Here is a 20,936-nt window from a genome sequence, read left to right as displayed (position 1 = left end):
CTGGGTCCACATATAGCAGGGCTCCCCAACCAAGCCTGCTACTTGACTAAGTGATCTGAAGTTCATTCCTGGGAAAGTAGAGCAGTTTGTTTTGTCAGAGGGCAAAGCCTGACACCACAGGCATGGCCTGCTCATGTGACATTCTTGGTGCCGAGGCGCTCACAGAGGAGGTACTTGGGGCACAAGGTCCTTCTGGTTTGAAGGGCCTGGCTGGTCTGACATGGGCTTAGGCTACAAAAGACAGTCGACTTCTTCCATGAAGATGACAGGCCATCTTTCCAAATGGCCTGTGCTGAGCCCTCTAGGCCCTCAATACCTATGATTGGAGGCTCCCAAAGGAGCACTTTATATTTTCTTTATGTCTCAGTGACCCCAAAAGACATGTCTCCTCAAGGCCACAGAGAGAAGGTTTTCAGGCTATTTATAGTATCGGGGAGATTTTTTAGTTGGTTGGGGTTTGGGCACTGGCCTGGAGCTTCTGTAAGAGATATCCCTGGGCCACCCCCGAGGATGTCTCCCAGGCTGAAGTAGATGGGGCCCCAGCAGAGTTACCTGAGGATACAGTGCTATGACAGATATTAAAACCATGGAAACCAGGGTCTTACCACGCAGCCACCACTGGCAGCTAACAGTGAGTTGGCTATAAGCAAGTCACATGGCCTCAGTTACCTTTTGCACCAGGAAGGAGCATTTTGCCTGCAAGTAACAGAATATATAACTAAAAGTATCAAAGTAATAGGCATCTAGTAGTGGAAGGTCCCAGGCTGATTCAGTAAGGATCCAGGTGCCATCTCATTGTGTCAGGGAACAGTCACACTTGATGCCAATCAACAGCTCACCTTGTGGGAACATGGGGTCCCGGAGCCAGGTATTCCCATTTTTAAGAAAATTCAGAAATCTACACTTCTCTATGTAATTTTCCTAATTTAAAATTTTTTTTCCAAGACAACAACAAAAAATCATCTGCAGGCTAGATTCAACCCCTGGCTGCTGCCATTGCTCAGGAGACACAGAGGACAGGATTTTCCTGAGGTCACACAGCAAGATAGTGGCTGTGTGACTCAAATAAGATAGACCAAATCTCCTGACCCAAGCAGGGGACCTCATGAACCTGCTTCACATTAACTTCAAAGTTCTCTCTTCTAGATGTTGGGCAATATTTTAGCTTTTGGCTCAAACCATGTAGGGTGAGAAATACAGCCCTCCAGAAACTTCTTTTATAAGAAACCAACTGGGAAATTAACAGCAAGTCATGTTAAATTTTCTAGCACCTTCCGAAGAGTAGCCTGCAATTTTAATCCTGTAGCTGTGTTGGACATGGAGCCATTTCTGTTCCTTCTGGCTCAGAATGTAGGGACTCAATGCCTCCCCTTTAAGGCAGGCGGAGCCCATAGTTCATGGTGTTTGGAGATGCAGGTTTTTTCCTGAGCTGCCAGGCCCTGTATGGGGCTAGAGGAGAGGCCAGAGGGTTCCACTCTATGTGATCTGTCCTTCTGCGTCCACAGACCCTGGCAAAGACCTTCTCTCCCAAAGCCTGGACCTCCAGGAGCCAGTATCAGCAGGAGTTTGGGTGCCACTGATTAAATGGGAGGCAGAGTGATTAACAGCATAGGCCTTGCTGCTGGATGGAACTGGATTTGATTCTTGACTCTGCCACTTACCAGCTGCATGACCTTGAGCAAGTCACTTTACCTCTCTGAGCCTCAGGAGTCTTCATCTATAAAATGGGTTAACAATATTTACATGCAGAGTTGTGGGACAACTCTATTTCTACTTAAAGTTCCTGTAGGTTGGAAAGAGACTTGTCATTTGGCTATTCATAGTAATGTTAATTACAACAAATCAACAGGTAGTTCACTGAATTAAGGAATATAAAATTTGGGGTAGCAACAGATTTGGCAATTGCTTTCCCCTTCTGATTTATGCCAAGGTTATTTTTTTTTAATTTTAACTGTTAATTACATAGCATTTACTATGTGGCAAACTCTGTGCTAAGCAGTTTACAAGTATTGACTCATTTACTCCTTCTACCAACTGTCAGAAGAAGGTACTACTATTCTACAGTTTTACAGATGAGGAAACTGAGACACAGAGAGAGGAAGTAGATTGCTCCAGGAAATGCAGCTGATAAGTGGCAGGGCTAGGCTGCAAAAATAATCCATGTGACTTAGGGGCTCTTCAAGTAACCCTTACTCCCTTCTTTGCTGCTTTATTCCTCTGAAACACATTTTCCACTTGGAATTAATCAACTTAAAGGAAGAAACCATTCTTTTTCAACCTGGGAAGTAATCAAAAGACTGTGCCATTGGCAGACAAAAGACATGGGATCAAGTCCCCACTCTGCCCAGCTGTGTGACATGGGCCAAGTAATTCCTCCTCCCCTGAGCCTTGCTTTTCTCATCTCTAAACTGGGCTAATAGCACTGCCTACCTCTCCATTGGAGGGAAATAGAGTCATCCAATGGATATGAAGTTGCTTTATAAAGTCTTAAATGCAGTCTTTGGGGCTGGTTTTCATTAAACAGTGGCTAGCACTTAAGGGCTGTCCTCTGTCATCCACGATGATCCAAAGACTGTGAAACCTGTCCGCCCCACCATGGCAAATGGTCATTTTGTTCTCAGGCTCATCCTATGACCAGGCCTGGAATTACTGCTCCACGATTCAGGGTTGTTTAGCATCAGCCTCTAAAAGGCTCAGCCCTCCCTCAATGCACAGCATCAATCCATGTGGGTGGTAAGAGGATTTCTGCCTTTGCGTTGCTTGGCAATATTTCGTTTAAATGAATTTATGCCACAGATTAATACAGTTTGTGAGCTGAACTGCTTACTGGGCAAGAAGGGGGAAATGAACAGGATTTTAAGATATCTGGTGTGAAATCAGTATTTAGAATGAGTGTATGCCTAGGGGTGCGGAACTAGACTCTGTTAGAAACGCCTCTGCTTTTCATCCCTCCCAGGCCACCTCCCATTTGGGACACTCCATCTCCTCTAGAAAATAAGTCTCTACCACAGGATGGTGGGGCAAGGCAATGCATGTGGTGAGGCCACACAGTCCCTGGTGTGTAGCACACTCTCAGCCCCATGAGAGCAGGCTCTGCGCCCCCAGTACCCAAAGGGCAAGTGGCACATGGGAAGCCCTCAATGAAAATGTGTCAAATCAACAAATGAATGGTAAACACATTTATTTATCAGTCATTCTTTAGAGATTTCATGTTACTAAATTCTACTTGCTGAAATTTATATGTAACCCTAAATCCATACTTATGGTGCTTTCACAGTCCTTTGCAAATGTGTGCAGAGCAGTGAAAATTTTGAGTCACCCAATGCACAAGTTCCCAGATGAGATCAGATGAGGTATCACTCTGCCTTCTAGTCTCAGCTCTCATATGGAAACAAGTACGCTGTTTTGTGCTCTACTTGGTGCCACTTTTCCCCCTCAGTTTTTCACTTTTTGTTGTTGATTTTGCTGTTTAAAATGACCTAAATGCAGTGCTGTCTAGTGCTCTAAGCCAAGAAATCTATGATGTATCTTGTGGAGAAAATAAGTGTGCTTCATGAGCTTCACTCAAGCGTGCTTTATAGTGCTTTTGGTCATGAGTTCAATGTTAATGAGTCAACAGTACATATGAAATAAGGTATCTTTATACAGAAACACAAAGTTGTTATGATTATTGTTTTTATTCTTTAAAAGAGAGTCACAAAAGAGGTTGGGGGTTTTGAGTTCTCTCATCTCGGTAGTGGATTTGAGGATCAAAGATGATAAAGGCTGTGAAAGATGGTTGTAAACTATAAAGTCTGTGGATGAGCATGCAGTCATCTTAACTATTGCATGGACATCATACTCCAAGGCAGTTGTCCTGTGCCAAGGCCTCTGGGGAGGGCCTGCCTTGGTCCATGGGGCTGAGAATGAGCTTCACTGCTGTCCACTCTGTTGCCACCACCCTATCTGGGCCACCATTGTCTCTTGCCTGGACAGTGACATGACTGCCTCACTGCTCTCCTCCTTCCTTTTGGGTTCTCTACATCCATTCTCCACATCACAGTGACTGGACCCCTCACCCTTCCACTGTATGCCCTTTAATGGCTTCCCATTTTTCCCATGAACATACACACACACACACACAAACACACACAGAGAAAAAGACCCATGAGTCTCTGGCAATCAGGCCCCTGCCCACGTCTCCAGCTTCCCTGACATCACGTTATCTCTCACTCTCTGCTGCAGCCATACTGGCTTCCTCTCAGAGCCTTGAATGTGCTGTGTGCTTCCTGCCACAGAGCCTTTGTACCTGCTAAACCTCTGTTTTTGTGACCTCCAACACTTTTCCCTGATCACAGCCTGCACATCCTTCGGGTCTCAACTCAAGTCACTTCCCTGATGACCCTTCCCAGGAACAAAGAGGTCCCTGTAATGCAGCCCCACTCCACCCTACTTTCCCCTTTATGGAACCTGACACTTTCCATTTATTTGAGTGACCACTTGGTAAATGACTGTCTTCTCACCCCTTCTCCTAGACTTTAAATTCTCTATGGTCAGACACTAGGGTTTGCTTCTCCTCACCACTGAGTTTCCAGAGCAGAAGGGAGGGCCTGGAACATTGTAGGTGCTCAATAAACACTTAGTAGGTGAGCAAACATCCATCCCCATGCCGCCCACTGGAGAAAATCCTATTGGACAGGATCCAGGCTCTCCCTGGCAGTTCACAAACGGAAGGATGATGAGCTAACATCTGTAGAACCCTCAACAATGTACATTTTCTTCAATTCTCTCAACCATCCAATAAAGTGGAGAGCTAATATGTCCCCCATATTAGAAGATGATGAACTTCAGGGAGACAGGGAGAACTGACCCAAGGTCACATAGCTAAGAAATGGCAAGGGCAAGACTTGCATTTAGGACTGACTGGCCCAGAAGCCTGTGCTCTAAGCCTCTCCCTCTGGCCCCTCCATTGTCTTCTCACTTTTGGTTTGTCCACACCCTGTACATGGCAGTTTTATATACAAAGAGGTGCATCATTTAGGAGACTGAGGACTAGACCGCATGTCCCAGCCATTCTGATGTTTTCTTCTTCATATACACTGGTTCCAAAGGCAGAGCAAGACAGAGCCCCTTGCTAATTCTGTTGTTAGGGGGTGGCTTGTCTGGCTGCCTTCAGCATATCACTTTGCAGAAGCCAAATCCAACTGACAGATTCAATGCCTACAGTCAGCATCAGGGATGTTTGGGGCGGCTTTGGCCTCTGGAAGGCCTTGCAGTGGCCACAGGATGCTAAGGTAGAGGGATTCATTTGACTCAGCCCCTTATTTTACATATGGGGAAACAGAGGCCCAGGAAAGGGAGGGAATTTATTCAAGGTCAGAGAGTGAGTTTCAAAAACAAAATGAGAAGCAGAGGCTCTAGGTTTCCTGGCCAGTGTTGCTCACCTTTGCTTCAAGGTCTCACTTGGCAAAATGGGGATGGGGAAGATTGTCTCTACCAATCTATTGTGATATCTGAAATTTCACCATTAATTCTTTTGTCTTAGAGAAATTCTGCTAGTTCTCTAACAGAATGGAAATACCCTTGGATGGATGAAATGAGGACAGAGACTCTAATTAGGGGTGGCCAACCAGTGGCCCATGGGCTGCATGCGGCCCAGAATAGCTATGAATGTGGCCCAACACAAAATCATAAATTTACTTAAAACCTTATGAGGTTTTTTTTTTTTCTGTTTTCATTAGTGTTTGTGTATTTAATGTGTGGCCCAAGACAATTCTTCTTCCTGTGTGGCCCAGAGACGCCAAAGGGCTGAACACTCCTTCCCTAAGTCATCAGTCAAACCACTTATCCATGTTTCCACCCATCTCCACTCTCTCCATCTGTATCTCCATCTATCCACTTATCTGTCTCTCCAATCATCCTTCCACCCATCCACCCATCCATCCCTTTTACTAGATTCTCATTGATCACCAATTTTCTGGCTGTCTCTGGGATAAAACAATGAATAAGGCTCAGTTATGGCCTCTGCAGAGCTCCCAGCACCCTGGAGGCAGCAGAGCTATGAGGCTGGATTTCCCCCGCACTGTGAGAAAGGACCACACTAAGGAAGGTGTTCACAGCTGGGCTTCACAGGCAGAAAGAGTCTGGAGACCCTGACCCTGAGTTCTTCATTCCAGCTCTTGCTATTAACTGGCTGTGTGGCTTGAGTAAGACCCCTCCCCTCTGGACTCAGTGTATCCAACTGTGATTGGACTGGATGAATGTTTCAAAGACCCCAATCATTCATATACCTCCCTCCAACCCGTAGATTAGGTCACCTCGCCTGCACTAAAAAGTACTTAATATCTTTATTCAAATGAGCTCACTTTTTTTTACCTAAATAAATTTTAGAATGAACCTTATTGTTACCATAATGGGAAAATATGGTAACAGCTGTCATAAATAGAAAGTAACAGTAAAAATAATTTTTTTAAAAGGAGGCAAACTGCTAGTGTTGTTAAATTCTAGGTAGGTATTGCTTCCCACCAGTAAAGGCCTGTTAGCCTTAGCAAGTGTTGGAGAGGTGGTAAAGGTAACCAAGGGTTCTCCCCTTACAGTGGTTTCCCTGCAGTGTGCCTCAATATTATGAGGCAATCGTAGAGATAAGGAACACCCCGAAGTGTCCCGAGTATAGATGTGTCAGGAGCATATATTCGCGATACAGTCTTTCCTATAAGTCAGCAGGACAACTGCTCCGCTAGCTGCCTGCTGAGCAGCAAGGAAAGAATAGACAAGAGTCACACACAATAACTATGCTATTCACTCAGCTTTTATTGAATGCAGGTTCACTCAGAGTAGGATATCAACAGACATTAATATCCTAGTCACACTCAAACATAACACACACACAGTAATCAATGGGGGATAACCAACCCAAGCCCCAAAGTCTCAGGCTGCAGGTGCAGGAGACAGCATGATGGGCAAGGGAGTTGTCAGCATTTTGCAAGGAAGGATCTCTGGACCCAGGTGGGCAGCAGGGCAGATGAAGTCCTCAGTCCATCAGGACAGAGCCTCTGGCGGCTGGTGCCAAGGGAGATCAGGGTGGCGTGGAGCAGCACTGTAGTTAGTGTGTGGGGCTCAGCTGTCTCATCAGTAGTCTGGAACCTGCCTGTTATACCTTGGAAGTGATGTACTCCACCCTTCTGGGTCTTTTCGATAAATGTCTTGGCCCTGATGCCAAGTAGGGAATTTGCCCAGGAGCCTATGGGTGGTACATGGCTATTCTGCTTGACACCCCTGCTGGCAAGTGTGGAATTTCCCCAGGGACTATCTATGGGTGGTCCTGCTCCGCAGACACGCTACTCTGACCATGTGTGAAGATATCTTAAGTGTGTCTCCTTGCCAATTGTGTTTAGTCTGACTTAGGTAATTTTTCTCTTGAACCAAAGTGTCATGGCTGACTGACAGCCATTTTAGTTGACGTAAGTGACTCCACTTTGTTTTATACACTTCACACTGTCCTAATCATACCAATGTCATTTTATTGGCCCTGCTCTCATTATGCCACTCCTGCCCCCAAAGGGGAAAAATTGCCCTGAAGGAAGCTTCAGGTTAGACACTGTCCTGGCCATTCCCTTCTAAGCCCTCTGGATGTGCCCTAGGCCTGGCCCCTCCTGAGAACTCACACCTCCCCTGCAAGCCTCCCAGAAGGGTCAGGAAGCCATCAGCTGGATTCTGTAACTCAAACCAGGTGGTATCTGCTTCAAATCCTGACCAAGGAGGGAAACCAATATGGAAATCTGAAGCCAGCCCATAAGGGAGTTTAGCAGGCATCAGGTGCTGCCCATCTCTCAGAGAGGGCCCTGACCTTTTCTAATCTTACCTTTTGCCACGAGACTTCATCCTGTCTCTGCCACCCCTCACCCTTGACCCAGGGTCCCCAAAGCCCATGACAGTATGGGGTCCCCAGGGTGTGGTCTTTCTGAATTTTCCTATGGCATTGTCAGGTATGATCAGAAAAAAAATATGCCTCTTAAATATGCCAATGCCTGAAGTGTCTTACTAAATCTTCACATCCCTGGAAGGCAGGTGGTCTGCTAGTTGGAACCAGAAGATCTGGGGTTTGGTTCGCTTTGTGTTCTGGCAGCTTCCTGCACGTCCTCCTGTCTGGGTTTCTGAGGGCTGTTGAGCCTGCTGCAGCAACACTGACATCAAGGGTATTATTTACTTGAAAAAATGTTCCATTCTGGATTCAGATTTCAGGATATTTAAAATACTAAAACTGCTGCCAGCTCTGTTGAGGACACAGAAAAGCCCACTTTCTCATGTGGCCTTGGCTCCAGCTGGGTCCCATGGCGGGGAGGGGTGGTCTTTGCAGCCCCCAGCCCCCACTCCCAAATCTGAACAGCTTAGCCAGAGAAGCCCAGAGAGGGAAAAGGATAAAAACACAGCTTTTGGCTTTGCCTTAGAAAGTGCTTTTCCTTTGCAGGTAATAGTTATACTCTCTCATGTAGTTCTTGCAATTCCTTCCTTCCCTCCTTCCTTTCACCAGACTGGTGTTTGACTAACAAGCATGGTCAGGAGAGCCCTGTAGGTTATTCATACCTGGTGTCCCTCTTGATATATGCCATGACCATACCACTTGTCAAATATGTAAACCACACTCCTGTATTCAAAAATATTTATTGAGCACATGCTGTGTTCCAGGCACTGAACTTGTTGAGCCATGGGACACATCAGTGTCCAGACATGGTCCCTCCCTAAATGCTTATGGTCCAGTGCAGAAGGAGACATACCTACGACTGCAGTGCAAGTGCTGTCGTGATGGAGATCCAGGCATGGTGGCTGCTGCGGGAGCTGGAGGAGGGCACCCTCACGTTTTGGCCAGAAATGAAGCAGACATTTTGGAAAAGTTACTCAGAGGATGAAATTCCACACCCTAGACTTTTATTAAATCTCCTTATTGACAGAGCATGAAGGTACCTGAGAGATCTTTGAAGCTAGTATTCCTTCCCAAAGTGGGTTCTGAGGAATGCTAGTTCTGTGGTCTGTTAATAGACATTACTGAAAGAAATGTTCCAAGGTCAAGGTGGTTTAGGAAATGCTGAGTCAAGCAAAACTAAGCTGGTTTCTATGTTGTAGGACTTATCAGAGCCTTGATGTATATATTCATTGCATTATGAAATCTACAAGGAAGGTGGAGGCTCCAGCATGAAACATGGTGCCATGTTTTAGGGAGCCTCTCAAAAGACTAGTGCTCCCCAATGTCACTCTGGGAAACTCCAATCTAGTCCAACTCCCTTGCTCACAGATAAGAAAACTGAGGCTCACAGAGTGGCTGGCACTTGCCTAATGTCTTACAGGGAACAGGGGCCAGGGCTCCTCCCCTGCAAGAAGGCTCTTTAGGGTGTGTGGTTTGGGCTTTGAGTGCCAGTGGCAATGAGAAGAGTGGGATCCGTGTGGATGAAGTAGTCCCAGGAGGATTCCTAGAGGAGGTGGAGTATGAGCTGGAAAGTCTGGGGCCTGTAGGTGCCAATGACTCGTGACTTTATTGACTAAATAGTAGTACCACTGAGAATCAGATGCACATTCACTGATACCCAGTTTGTGTGCCTGGGAAAGGCTTCCCACCAGAGGGATCAGCGCCTGAACTCACAAAGGATGCAAGCACTTGCAGGTGTATTTTTCTGGTCCTCTCTTCCCAGAAGCCTCCTCTGACTGTGGCCCCCAAGTCAAAATGATCTCTCACCCAAATTCTTACCGTGGGTGTTTTATAATGTCATTTTATGCTTCTCTGTTCTTCCTTGTGAGTTTTGTTTTTAGCCAGTGTGAGAGCCCCACTGGTTTATAAGTGAATTGAGAGCAGAGCTGGTGGTTTATTCTTCCTTGTTTATACTTGATGTTTATCAGGAACTCACTGCATGCCAAACGAAGTGCTCATTGTTTTCCCTGAATCTTCTCATTTTACCTTCATCACTCAGTAGCTGTTTCTAACCCCTTTTTGCGGAGGAGAAAACTGAGGCTCAGGAGGTTGAAGTGACTTACTTGGGAACATGGACCATTAATGATGCAGAGACTCAAAAGCAGGCCTTCATTTCTCTTTAAGTGTCTGGCTTGTGAATCGGACTGAACTGAGTCATGGATAGTCTCACAGGTATGCTGCTCTCCTAGGGCAATGAGCTGAAGGCTGGTCTCTCCTGTGTCTCCAAGGCTGGGGTTGGGGCCCCCGCCTGGTAACCATGCTCCAAACTCAGCCCTTTCTCAGCTTGTTGACTGTAAGAGGATCCAGGGTGTGTGGTACGGTCACCTGCAATGTAGAAGGGCAAGAATCACAGAGTGACAGCTATCATGGCCACTAGGCTCCCATACCCACTGCCCCTATGCCCAGACTTGCCCAAGACCTTTATGAGTCCTGGTCTTACTCACACTATGTCACTCCAGAACTTTCCATGCTGGGGGTCTGGCAGTTTTTCCACCAATTACTCCCATCTCAGCCCTTCACCTTTATTTATGGACAGCTTTTGTCAGTGATACCCAAGAAGCACCCTGCCCACAGTTCTTGGTTTGGACCAGGGGCTGGGGTCTTCTTTCTTCTATAATTAAAAATTCACCAGTGAGGACAGATCGCTCATCAATCTTTCATCCCAACAGTCCCTGCTGGGGAAGAAAAGGACACCAGCCTTGCTGCCCACAGCCCAGGACCTTGCTACTATGTGCAGAAGTTCAGGGCCCTGGGGGGGAGTAGGCAGGCCCACCCAAGATTAGGAAGACCCCTTAAACATCACAGGAAGGGTACTGGGTGTGACAGATGGCCGATTCTGAGCTTTCTCCCTCATATAACCTGAGACATAAGGAAGGGGTCCACAAAGAGTCAAAAAATGAGTGTCTGGAATAAAACAACCAGGAGGCATCTGAATACCACATGGCTAGTCTTATCTGACTAGATACACACTTAAAGTTGCTAAGAAAATAGATTTTAAATGTTCTCACCACAAAAAATAAATGGTGATTATGTGATGTGATGGAGGAGTTAGCTAACACTGTCATGGTAATGATATATATCAATCAATGCATTTTACACAATGTTATATGTCAGTTGTATGTCAATAAGACTGGACACTTTACATACACACACACACACACCATGTTTTAGCCAAGTGGGAAAAGTTAATAGAAACTCTCTAGTAAAACGAACAAGCAAACAATGGGATAAGGTGTTTGAGGACCTCGGTACAGGGCCAGCCTGGAGAAAGCACCCTAGTTGGCAATGCTGGTTATTATTACTGCTGTCAATGTTGTTGCCTGTGCTCCAGAGCTCACCAATTGTGCTAGTCTAAGGCATGTTAGGTAACTTCCAGGAACCGAACTTGCTAATCTGTAACATGGGAATCTTAACAGTGCCTACCTCATGACATCAGTCTCCTGACACAGCCCGGCCCTCATGTGTCCTGGGCCAGGAGGAAGGGACAGCCTGACGGACAAAGCACTGGCTCTGCCACTTTCTGGCTTATGTGGCCTGTGTAAGCCCCACCCATCCCCTGGCCTCAGTTTTCCCATCTGTCCAAAGTAGGTACCAGAGCAGATGATCTCCTGGGTCACTTCCGACTCTGGGTTCCATGAAACCCTACACATGGCTGCCTTTTGTCAAGCTAGTGCTTTTCCCAGAAGAGATCTGGGGCAGGGAGCTCTCAGCTGCCCACTTCCTGCATCCTGTGACTGCTGTGTCAGCCTCATGCCTGTGGGTTCCCTGCAGCTCTGCTTCCAGATCTCTGGGAACTCTGGGCTGGGCTGTCTTTCTGGGAAGGGGACAGTCTGCCTTCATAATGAGAGGTATTTGAAGGATGTCCAGTGGAAGAGAACAGGCAGGGGCAGTAAGGGGAAGTGAGGGCCTGGGCCAGGCTCCAGGTGCTAGGGACAGGGTCAGGTACTAGAGTATGGGGCAGAAAACTTGAGTTCAGTCCAGGTGAGCAGTACAGAGGCTTGGGAAGGGTCAGCACCAACCAGTAGTCATTGGGGTGGAACTGAGCTCCTGACACTTGGGAGGTCCTTGGGAGGACCTGGTTAGCCTTGCCTTGGGTTCTAAGGGATATGGCTCCTATGGGTGAAGAGGGCACAGGAGCAGGGCCATTGTGCTGGCCATCCATCATTTGCCCTTTGAGACCCACTCTCCACCCTATTCACCCCACCCTGTGCCCCAGGAGGTGACCTGTATGCATCAATGCCCTCTCTCTCCCTCTGGCTTCTTGCTGACTTTGACCAATGTGGAGCTCTGGCAGGATATAGAGTGAGTGGGGAGAGATATTTGAATATTTAGTCTCAGCTCTGTCTCTCTCCCTCAGAGTCACCTTGAGCTGGCTGCATGCCTTGACCACAGGTGACAACTCTTGTCAGGGGTCTTTTTCATGCAGCCCTCTCTGTGCCTAGGTCTGGACACCATTTCCTCCTCCCACCCCCTTCTAGAATAGGGGTGGTAGCAAAGGAACCCTCACTTCTGGGCCCCTCTTGCCCACACCTTTGTCAAGATGTTCTTTATTAAACCCTCAGGACCCTGTCAAGAGCCAGCCACAGAGTAGGAATATTGGAAAGAGATGCTGGAGAGGGGGTACCAGGGCTCCCCATCCAAACTTTGTCTGGAGTCTGACTCAGTCTTCTTTCCCTTGATTTCTCCAAGGGATGGTCCTGGTGGTGTTCTTTCTCCTGACTTCTCCGTTTATAAGTCTGGAGCAGGAAAAGGAAAGGGAGGGATGGGGTGGAAGCCCAGGCAGGACTGAAAGGGGAACATGCCAGGCTTCCAGATCCAAGGCAGACACCAGAGCAGGGGCTGCACACTTGAGCTCCTGGAGTTGGGGGTAGACACGCTGGGATAGGGGAGCATTTGTGGGCCTAGAGGGGTAGCCCACATGGCTCCCACCCATCAGTATCCTGCTGGTATGTGGCCCAGAGACACCGCTCTCCCCAAATGAGTCAGAAAGTGAGACTTTTGCATGAAATCCCTCAGTTTCTCAATACTGGGATCAGTTCACATATTAAATTTTAAACAAATACTGAATTTGAAATCTGGATCTCTGGCCACCAGTTTGTGACCTAGAAGATACAAGCCCCTCTGATGGGCCTTTCTGATCTCCTTTGCTCGCAGGTTTCCCACACCTGGAACCAGACTGAGAGCAGCCCGGGAGATAGGTGAGTGTTCAAGCAAGCAAGCAAGACCCTTGGTTCACCTGGGGGACTCAGCATTCCCAGACACAGCTGTGTACACACTTCAGTGCCGTTAGTGGCCCCAGAGCCCTTAGTGGTTTGCAAACCGCCTGTCTGTGCAAACCCACAATCTTCCCACCTCTGCTGCCACAACCACCTCAGCATCCCTAATGCCCTTCCCAACACAGGGTCTCTCAGCGACCACTCCCAAAACCCTGGGGACCTGGGGCAGCAGGGGAGGAAGAGGGAAGCCCCAGGCAGATCTGAAGCTGCAGTTTGGCTTTCCCCCCTTCCCAGTCCCCCACAGAGCCTGTGTTGTCATCTTTACCTTGGTGTGATATTCTACCAAAACAGAGGTGCACTTGCATTAGTAAATGTCCTTTTGAGGTAAAGAGCAATATGTGGGTTGCATGGACTTCATATCAGTCCATACTTTAGTATCTTTTTAACACCATCATGAGAGGTTTTGGCAGGGGTAGGATTTGAGAAGGAGGAGCAGAGCGCTGGGCCCCAGCCTGGGAGCCTGCAGAGGACTGTCCTGGGAGCTTAATGACTGTTGGTCCATCCATTTACAAATGAACATTTGGAGACACAGCCCCTTTGCCTGGGGGACTGCCTGGGAGTTCTGCCAATGGCCCTGGGCTACTACTTCCCTAGCAACACCTGAGAAATTGTCCTTCATGGTGTGTGTGTGTGTGTGTGTGGAGCTGGCTCCATTCCTAGGTGGAATGAGCAGTTGCTCCCATGTTTGATAGGATAGAGCCTTCCCCACTCAGCACCCCTCCTGCCGGCCTGTCATAGCACCCCAATTGCCACCCTCTGTGTCACTCCTTGGGAGAGGATGGGAAAGCTTTGAAAGCTCCCATCTAAATGTAATCTGTAGGTTAGGAGTGGTTATTTCTAAGTTATGAGAGTATGGGCAATTTGAGTGTTTTGTTTTCCAAGTTTTATGTAATAAGCATGTTACTTTTTTTCTTCCAAATGCTATCTGTAGTGGTCTAGCAACCTGTGGGCACTCATGTCCATTGCAGAAATGATCTGACCAGATTAACCCCAGCAGATAGCAGGGTTTAGGGAACTGGGACATGGGACAGGTAAGTTTTAATGGAGAAATAACGGTGATACTAGGGAAGGATTAAAGATCTGTCAAAAGTGAATGTGGCCTCCTACTCTGATTTTGCTGTGATCATGAGCTAGAGAGCCAAATTATTTTCTGAAAATAATGTGGACTTGGTTTATCCCATTTGTTAAAGTACTTACCACCTCAGGATATAATTGCTTCTTCCTCCCCACACTCAGCTTCTCCCAGAGCAGAACCCTATCTACTTTTCTCTGCATTTCCAGGACTCAGAAATGTGTTAATTTGTGTGGGGACTGGTATTTGCTGAGTCCCCGCCCCCTGCAAGGCACAGAGCTAAAGATGTGATAGGAATCTCGTACTTCAGTTCATCCTGAGAACAACACAGAATGCTTATCCCCATTCTGCAGGTGAGGACACCAAGGCTCAGAGAAGTGAAGTGACTCAGTGAACTGGTAGGCAGAATTGGAACCCAGGTCCATTTAACTTCAAAGGCTTTTTTTTTTTCCCCACCACATGCCTGTGAAAGCAAAATCACTTTTTTAAAAGGTTGGGAAATACAGATAACAGTTGATTCACAATTTTGCCTCTTTGTTGCCACAGGCTTTTATCCTTCCTCCTTTTATCTGTATACGTTTTCCTCTGACACGCCAGGCTGTCACACCACTGTGGCTGTTCTAGTACAGTCAGTGCGTCAGTGAGAATTTGTGATCCAGATGAGCAAATGGTCCGTGGGCATGTAGACCATTACCTGGTGGGGTCAGGTGGGCCTTGCTGGCTCATGCACCCCTGGGGCATGCACCAGCCCTGCCTCCTCCCAGCCCTGCACACCCAGTACCTCATGTTGCCGGTGAGATCAGAAGGCAGAACAGGATATCAGGGCTGGATCTGGGAGCTGTACTGGAGTCATCCTGTGCCCACAGACCCTGCCCCAGGGCAGTGTTGTGTAATGGTTAAACCCTTGGTTGTTGGAACCAGGCAAAACTGAATTTCAGTCCTGACTGTTTCGTTCCCAAACTGTGTATAGTCTTGGGCAAGTGTCTATACCTCTTTGTGCCTCAGTTTCCCAATCTGTAAAATGCATACCTTCCCACAGAATGTTGTAATTACACCCTGACCACCTCCTTCCCTTCCCTTTCTAAATAACCAGGCTCTAACCTGAAGGGCAACTTTGTCATAGCCAGGGATGGATGTCACTTTGTGGCCTTGACTATAGCAAGATAACCTAGGTTTTCTTTGTTCTTTCTTTGTCCTTTTTTTTAAGTTTTCTAAAATTACTACATAGACTCTGGGGATCTTTTAATATGTGTGATCAGTAAGTTGTTACAGCCCCAGAAGTGTAGAACATTTTAAGAATTAAAAAAAAAAATCTACTTCAAAATATGAGTAACCAGTAATTCTACTTTTAGTGAATTTGCCCTGAGGAAATAGCCCAAGCCGGTACTAAGATTTATCTACAGGGATGTTTATTGCAGCATAGTTTCTATTAGTTGAAAACAGGAAACAGCATGAATGTCCACTAGCAGAGGTTTGGGGGAGCCCATCTTGGCCCATGCAGATAGTGGGAGATTCTGGGTAGCCATTGAATATGATGGTTGAGATGAAATTCTAATAATTTTGGGGGAAATGTTCATATTCCAGTGCTAAATGAAAAGGCAGATGGCCAAAATTAATCCTAACTGCATTTTAAAGAATAGGTATAATGCAGCATAAGTAAGCAAGGTAGAAAGAAAGAGGAGAGAATGAGAGGAGTGGGGAAGGAGAAAATTGGCGAGACAGATATCTAAGTGTAGGAAGATAACAGGTAACTTGTTTTCTTCTTTGTGCATTTTCTAAATGTCCTACACTGGAATGCTCATTGTTTGTATTATCACAAGGAGTAATTCTAGCTAAGAAAAAAATTCCCCGCCCCCACCAGTATGTATGTGTATGTATACATTTTGCCAGTCAGATACATATAGCGGCACTTTTCATTCTAAAACGTTCTTTTTCTGTAAACACTTTTTACCCAAAGCCAATGTCAGTGTTGTATTATTCTGTAACTAGAACCATGGTTCTGAAAGAACTGGTTTTGGGGGCTGTTGCTAGGGTTGCCATAACAAAATACCACAGACTGGATGGCTTAGGCAACACATATTTATTTTCTTACAGTTCTGGAGGCCAGAGGTCCTGAAATCAAGGCACTGGCAAGTTTGGTTTCTTCTGAGGCCCTTCTCTTTGGCTCTTAGATGGCCACCTTCTCCTTGTATCCTCACATGCTCTTCCCTCTGTCTGTGTTGTCTGTGCCCTGATCTTTCTTTCTTATAAGGACACAGTTGTGTTGGATTAGGCCTACCCTGATGACCTCATTTTACCTTAATCATCTCTTTAAAGGCTCTATCTTCAAATACAGTCACATTCTGATATGCTGGGGTTAGGGCTTCAACATTTGAATTTTGGGGTCACAACTTGGCCCATAACAGGGGCAGCTTATTCCTGATGACTGGCCATTTATTTTGTAGAGCACTGAGCTTGAAGCTGGAGTGGGAGACGGGGAGTGTAGATGAAGAAGACATCGATACCACCTTTAAGGGGTCCCCAGGGAGGTAAAATGCAGACCTCTAATGCAAGCAGTGCACCTCCTCTTTCCAGCAGGACCCAGAAGCGAAGTACAACCCTTCCTAGCTGAGCCCATCCATCACAAATTGGCCACTCAAGGTCAGAGCAAAAGAGTTCGGCCCACAAAGATTAATTTTACTGAGAATCTCTCATGCACTTCTATGCTAAGAAGCAATGAGTTGGCTATAAACAATTAAACCATTCAAGTGGGCTTCTGGACATGACAACCCAAATTTCAAAAATAATTCTTCTTAGCATCAACTCAAAAAGGATTTTGATTTATAAAAGCAATGATAAAAAGAAGGAATAGGATGAGCCAGGCAGGCATGGAAGTTTGTGATTGTTGAGCTAGTGGAAGCAATGTTGATTATGTCAGTGGGTAATAAAAAAAATGTCAATGAGGGTGGGAGAGATAGGGTGAGGTTGAGATAGGCATCCAATGGCAAGCAAGCAAGCACCTTAGATTTAAGGTGAAAGGTAATAGGAAGCCACAGCAGATTCTTGAGCAAAGGCAGAACAGAATGAGGACAGAGCTTAGAGAGAATACAACAGAAAAATCTAGTTAGGCAGCTTTGCAGAAGTGCTGGGATGAGGGTCTAGATGTACGTTCTGGAAGTGGAACTCCAGAGGAAGATTTGGGAAGATGTTGTTAGTGCTATTTCATTTTTCTGGGCCTTTGCCCATGCCTTTTTCTCTGCTTCACCCCCAACCTGGCAAACTCCTAAGAACATTTTAAGGCCCCATTCATGGAGACTGTCTGGCCTGAAGCTTTTCTTGCCCTTCCAGGGAGTCACTCCCTCTCTTGGGCTTGCCCCCAATTAGAGCACTGGCATACCATACCATGGGGGTCTGTCTGCACATCCTCCCGTTTGCTACTGAGCTGAGAAGTGGGTGCTCAACAAGTATCTGTGGGGCAAGATTGATGATGTCAGGGAAACCAGTGATTGGATGTAGGCTGCAGAGGTAGGTGGAGCATAAGAGACTCAAATATGATTCCAGGGTGAATCTATAAAATTTTACAAATTATCAAGTTCCTATTATGAGTATGGCACTGGTAAGAGAGGAGTAAGCAAGGAAGACTTGGTTCCTACCCTTGTGGAGCTTAGAGCCTAATGGGGGAAACAGATAATAAAATAATAATTATAACATGATGAATGCTATGAAGCCAGTTGTCTATGAGAGCCTAACGGTGTGGGGGAGAGGGGTGGTAGAATCAAAGAGGGCTTCCTTAAGGAAGTGCTTATTTAAGGTGAAAATTGGGAGACGTGTAAGAATGCATCTACTTGAGCAGGTCATAGATGTTAGATGATAGGCCAAAATGAAGGTGAGGAAAAGAGAGGCCTAAATAAGGGGAAAGGAGATCTCCTGCAAAGGGCAAAGCCTGTATAAAGGTCCTGTGGTGAGAGAGAAGCATTGGAAACACAGAAACTTAGCCTCACTAGAACACAAGAGAGCAAGGGCGCGGGGGGGGGGGGGGGGGGGCGGGGGGGGGGCTGGTGAGATAAAAGGTCAGAGGTGAAGGAAAAAGGACAGCCTCATAAGGCCACTATTGTCAGAAGGGTTTAGATTTTAGCCTAAGAACATCTGGAAGCTACTGGAGGGTTATAGTCAGGGAACGATAGGAACAGATTTCTGTTTTTTCCCTGACTGCTGCTATGGAGTGAATAGATGGCTGTGTTCAAGAAAGGGGCCAATTGGGAGGCTGATGCAGTTGGACTCAGTGGTTGTGGGTGGTAAGAAGTAGACAGAAAAGAATAATAGTCAAGACGTGGGCAGAAAGGGAGAGAGAGTCAGGAATGACTCCTGGTTTTGGATTTAGGCAAGCACAGAAAGGAGGACATTTTCAGAGATATCTGGGTGTGTCTTTGCCCAACTCAATCCATACTGAGCCCCAGTAGTCCTACCGCCAGCTCCCCAGAGGGGTTCTGACTCACAGCAACCCTAGCAGGTCAACAGACAGGGATGGCAGGACCTTTCAGTCCATCTAAAGGTCCAGAGAGGTGAAGAAGCCACTGGCATGAAGTCCAGTGTCAAAGGCCCAGGCTAGGCACCAGGATCTTGGAATTGTGGAGGGGATGGATGATTGTGAAAACCTGGCCCCACAATGCATAGCAGCTTCATTACAGCATTTTCCTCTGATTCAGCAAAATCTCCTCTCAACACCTTTCCTGGGAGACTGACAGTTGACCATTATTCCTAGAGATCTGCTTGGTATTGACTCTTTATTTTTTGCTCAAATGTCCTGGGACTTCCTGCCATGGTGGTTCACACAGGAGTAAACTGAACAACATCTGATGGGTCTGCTCCATCCACCTCTCAGAGGACCCTGGCATTGAATCTGGGACATAAGCCAGGAGGTATTAGCATTGTCCCAATCCGCAGATAATAAAACTGAGGCTCACAGAGAGCATTCCACTTGTCCAGTCACAAAACTCATAAATGGAAGAAACAACACTAAAACCCAAGTTAGGATATTCTACGTTCAGTTCATTTTTCTCAATTGTGTTTTTTGTCTTTAATCTCTCAGTAACTTTTGAAGTAAATGGTCTGCCACATTTTGCTTTCAGAGCATCTGTTTGCTACCTGCTAACAAAGCATGTTTTTTTCTTTCTCAAACTGTATTGCCCTATTGTGATTCCTTCCACATCAATGTAAATAAGTCTGTAACAACCAGCAGAAAAACAAGAGATTCCATGAGTCACTACATCATTTGTATGAAACTTTTCCCTGCACCTAGCCAGTTTTCTTGGTGGCACATATTTATTCATTTGACAAATATTTATTGAGCCAAGTACTGGGAATACAGAAGCAAAACAAGCAGCTATGGTCCCTGCCCTCAGGGAGCTGTGATTCTACTAAGGGAGGTGGATGATAAGCAATTAAAGTCATGTATGATGTGCCATAAAGGCTTACGGGGAGAATAAAGCCAATGAGAGTTGAGAGAGGAGGGGAGGGGCTGGGGTAGAGCTATTTTACATAAGGTGGGCAGAGGAGACTTCTCTGAGGAGGTGACCTTTAGGACTAGAATGAAAGGAATGAGAACCTAAGACATTCCAGATAAAGGGAAAAGCATAGCCCTAAGACAGTTGGAAGCTTGGGCTGTCTGAGGAATATGGAGGAACCATGATGGCAAGGGCCAGAGCAGGGAGCAAGTGGTAGGAAGTGAGGTCTGGGAAGGAGGTGAGGTGTCAGACAGATAGTGAGGACTTTGCCTTCCTTGCAGATGGAATGGGGACATGTGAGGATCCAAGCAGGAGAGTGACTCAGGCTGACTTACCTTAACAGAAGACCCCTGGGCACATGGGTGAAATCGTGGAGACCAGGAAGGAGGTTGCTGCAGTAACTCAGTTGAGAAGAGGATGGGGCTGGAGAAGGACAGCTTCCATGGAGGTGGGAAAAGGGACCCCTGTATGCTGAGTGCATGTGAAAGTTGAGCTGATTGGATCCACTCTTTTTTTTTAATCCTCACCTGAGGATATGTTTATTGATTTTAGAAAGAGAGGAAGAGAGTGAGAGAGAAACACTGGTCAGTTGCTTCCCATACATGCCCCAACAGGGAATTGAACCTGTAACCTAGGTATGTGCCCTCACCGGGAATCAAACCCTCAACATTTTGGTGTTAAAGGATGATGCTCCAACCAACTGAGCCACCTGGCCAGGGCTGGACCCACTCTTATGGTGCATGTGAAGGAAGAGGGAAGGAGAGGAATCATAGGTGATGACTGAGGTGTATTCTGACACCAATGGGATGCTGAAGTCCAAATGTGGTACTAACTACCCAAAGTTAGCACAGACCCCCACCAGTTAAAGGACATGGTTCCCCAAGAGACTGCCTCCACTTCAGGTGCCAGGTGCAAGTGGGGTTCCCAAGCTAACTCAGTTGGGCCAGCTACAAATCTGTGGGTTCCTATACCCACTCTGGTTTGATAACTTGTTAGAATGACTCACAGAACACAGGAAAGCACTATACTTAGAATTATAGTTTTATTATACAGGATACAGGTTAGAACCAGCCAACTGAAGAAAAGTACAGGGTGAGGTCTGTTAGGGTCCCACTAGGGACCTGTCTACCCTCCTGGCACATCAATTATTCACCAACCAAGCTCTG

At 46.5% G+C, this 20,936-nt stretch overlaps 1 protein-coding gene across 10 annotated transcripts in view; it reads left to right on the top strand.

Moving 5' to 3' along the window:
• Window positions 1-20,936, top strand: part of ATP2B2 (ATPase plasma membrane Ca2+ transporting 2) — a 459,739-nt gene that overhangs the window by 140,901 nt on the left and 297,902 nt on the right. For 8 of the 10 annotated variants that reach the window (XM_053929679.2, XM_045192219.3, XM_053929674.2 and 5 more), the window contains exon 2: window positions 13,094-13,137. The exons of the other annotated variants lie outside the window; for them this stretch is intronic. The gene's annotated coding sequence lies outside the window, so the exon portion shown is untranslated. The remainder of the gene's footprint in view (window positions 1-13,093; window positions 13,138-20,936) is intronic. 10 annotated transcript variants of the gene reach the window in all.

Source organism: Desmodus rotundus, chromosome 8 (assembly GCF_022682495.2).
Source record: "Desmodus rotundus isolate HL8 chromosome 8, HLdesRot8A.1, whole genome shotgun sequence".
NCBI classification, from domain to species: Eukaryota; Metazoa; Chordata; class Mammalia; order Chiroptera; family Phyllostomidae; genus Desmodus; species Desmodus rotundus.
This window is presented reverse-complemented; position numbering and strand designations above follow the sequence as displayed.